Here is a 3,698-nt window from a genome sequence, read left to right on the forward strand (position 1 = left end):
ACAAGTGTCGTTCTTTTGTCCAAACCCCAATTATGGTACAAAGCCCAATTACCCCGTCTTTAATATTTAGCCCAACATCCCGATTACTTTGGCTTAAATAAGCATAATAATAACTTAGCTACGAGACATTAATTTAAAAAGGTTGAGCATAACTTACAATGATTAATAATAGCATAGCGTTACACGGACAGAATTTCGACTTACACACTTACAACATTCTCTAACATACCCTTATTATTATTAAATTAAAATTAAAACTAAAATTAAAATTATAAATTATATATATATATATATATATATATATATATATATATATATATATATATATTACGTGAGAGATAGAGAGGATAGAAAAAGATGTGTTAAAATCGATCAGAATGCGCGACTTTTATAGGCCCACGTTATACTGTAGATCTCCGCGAGTGCTGAACTTTTATACTTTAAACCTCCGCGAGTGCGGAGGTCTGGAATCCAGCTCACCAATTGAATTAAACGTGGGCTGCTTTGATTAAAATAATATATAATATATATATATATAATTAATTATATATAATATTATATTCTTGTGCATAGTTGACTTGTAATTTTTGGTCCATTGCGTCGCACGCTGAAAGTTGGTTCATGTCTCGGTTACGGATTTTTGAACGCCTTTTCGTACAATTTAATATCTTGTACTTTGTGTTTCACGGCTTGTATTCTTGTAATTTTTAGACGTTTCTCATCAATAATTTGAACCACTTTGATTGTACTTTGTACTTTTTAGCTTTTTGGTCATTTGCGTCTTCAATTCGTCGAATCTGTCTTTTGTCTTCACCTTTTATTATTTAAACAAATATCACTTGTAAATAGAACAATTGCAACTAAAAGCTTGTCTTTCTTGAGGGATAATGCTATGAAATATATGTTCGTTTTTAGCATTATCGATAATGAATAGTACGCAACCGTAGTGATAAATAGTGATGACGATTCTCACCTAGAGTAGTGATGGTAGTAACAAGAAGTGGTAGATAGTAAGGAACACCGGTGTAACACCAATAGTAAGTTGAAACGGTGGCGAATAACAGTCTGGGAGACAGAGTTCCCGAACAAGTATGACTAATGAAGTCGTCGTCGTCCTTACGCGTATGAATCTTAAGTTTACGTGTGTTACCAGAAAGCGGTAGATTATAGATTCGTATGATGAAAACTTGGCACCATTAAGAAGTTTGCCTAAGAATGATTCAAGTATAATGCACAAGTAGTCAAGTAAGTGCTATCTATAGCAAATGTATGTCAGAATGCAATGGCTAAATATCCGGTTGTAGTCTAGATTCACTAATGCGTCCTAACGACTCTGTCAGACACACTAATGCACATCCTAGATCCCTACAACCAACGCTCTGATACCATCTGTAGCAACCCGACAAAATCGTCATTGACGGCGCCGCTAACTTAGGTCCCGTTACGTGGTCATAGTCCCTATATGAGACTCGTTTGACCAAAATTATGTCGCATTCATTTGAAAAGTACAAGACTTACAAAGTTTAGTTTACCAAACGGATCGACAACAAGTTTAAGTTTACAAAAGTATAATGTATAAATGAAATAAACCTGCGACATAATATAAGTTGAAAGTCACGGTTGCTATAAATAGCGTAAGCATGTAAACAATATGTTTGAATCCAAAGGTGCTATCACTAGCGTATGCATGTATGTATGCTTGACTCCAAACAAGAAATCGGAGTGTATGCATGTATGCTTGACCCCAAGCAAGTATGAGTGTACGCGGAAGCATGTATCAAATAGCCATGTATGAACCTGAGAAACATATAGAAAACTGTCAACGAAAAACGTTAGTGAAATCATAGGTGTTTGTAATAAACGTTGTTTTTGAACCACAAGATTTAGTATTCCCATAACGTTGATTATCAAAATCGTTTGCATTCCAAAAGTATTGTTCGCGAGCACCCAATTATCAAGATTTAACGTATCCTTCCATAGAACCCCATCACAATAGTGTTAGAACATACACTATTTCTCAAAAATATATTTCATCCGTAGACGGTAGCGAACTGTCCGAAATGAGGGTTTGTCAAACCCGTACGGCCACACAATATAAGTTCTCGCATACACCCTGCAAGTGTAACTAATGATAATCGAATTAAGGATTTTTGTTCTAACTCGCTGTGGAATGTTTGTTTCATCGTACTTGTGTTCAAAGTATAAAAGTAAGTAGTACAAAATGTAACAAAGTATATGTTTCTCAGCCCACAATTTAAAAGTATAAAAAGTTGTTGAAAAGGGTGGGACTATGATCTCACCTCGAGTGCACGAGTATAAAGGTACTTCACAAAGTAAACGTGTGCATGAAAGTTGTTTAGTCTTGACCTAAACAAGTAAGTTATATCAATTAACAAGTTACGACACAAGGTTGGGCGAAATGTGTTCAATTAGTCCTATGGCTCGTTACGACTCGATTAAGTATAGCATGCGAATCACGTTGTCAAGTTTCATGCAAGAATCAAGTATAAAAGAATATTAGAACAATTGCATAAGTGTTTGGTTAAGTTTTACTAAAAGTCAAACTCGGTCAAGTCGAAGTCAACGAAAAAGTCAACACATTCGAGTCGGGTTCCGAACTATTTTTCTGAGGTTTTTAATCATATATAAGCATGTTAGAACAAGTTACATGTAAATCGGAGGTGCGTAGCATAGTAAACATTTTTCGTTAAATTGAAAAGTTGATCAGTCCCCGGACAGGGTAAATGCCGCGCCGCGGTAATAGGGGTCGCGCCGTGCCAATTGGCGTGGCCTAGTGCCTGGTCTGTCTCAAATGTTTGAGTCTCAACCAAACTTCAATTTAACACAACTAACGAACCGTATACATCCAAATCAAGTATCTTATATCGTTGGAAAGGTATTTTGACAAGGAATACAACTAACCACATTTCATCAAACAAAAACATCATTTTCAATAACTGAGTTCCCGTCGAATGATCATTTAAAGCTCGTTATCAAAGTTTCAAGTTCATGAAACGCATTTTAAGATTCGGGAATCCAACTCACAAATAAGATATGCCGTTTTGAAGGTAATGAAACATACATTACAACTAAACACTTACTAATAATATTTCATGGCATTCAAAGCATCAAAAGTTCATTTTAAAGGCTATCAAACCCTAACCAAGAATCACAAAATCAATAATCATGTTAGTGATGTTTTCCAAATCAACCTACACATCAAATTGAAGCTAATGATGCTAGTAACACTTTTAATACATGAACTTTAACATTTAAACAACATTAACTCATCCAAAATCAAAGATTAAGCACACCCATTTCATGTTCATGCTAGTTACTCCAAAAACAACAAATCGAGCAAACAAAACATATATTCATGTTATACTTGAGCCATAGACACTAATTGACATCATTTCAAGTATATAAAACTAATTTAGAGAAAACTAGTGTTTTTAGAAAGTTACCCAAACTTGATGAAATTGGTACCAAAATGTAGAGGATGAAGAGAGGATCACGAAAATGTAATTTGTTTTGCTGTTTGCTTCTTGATTCGGATTTGGATGATGATTTAGTGAAATGGGTGTTTGAGTTCAAAAATGGAAGAGAGAAAAGAGAGAAGAGATGAGGAGGTTGAATGAGTGGTGGGGATGAATGGTTGACTAGTTGACCTAGTCAACTAGTTTGTCCCCTAGCCAATT

The sequence above is a fragment of the Rutidosis leptorrhynchoides genome, chromosome 4 (assembly GCF_046630445.1).
Source record: "Rutidosis leptorrhynchoides isolate AG116_Rl617_1_P2 chromosome 4, CSIRO_AGI_Rlap_v1, whole genome shotgun sequence".
NCBI classification, from domain to species: Eukaryota; Viridiplantae; Streptophyta; class Magnoliopsida; order Asterales; family Asteraceae; genus Rutidosis; species Rutidosis leptorrhynchoides.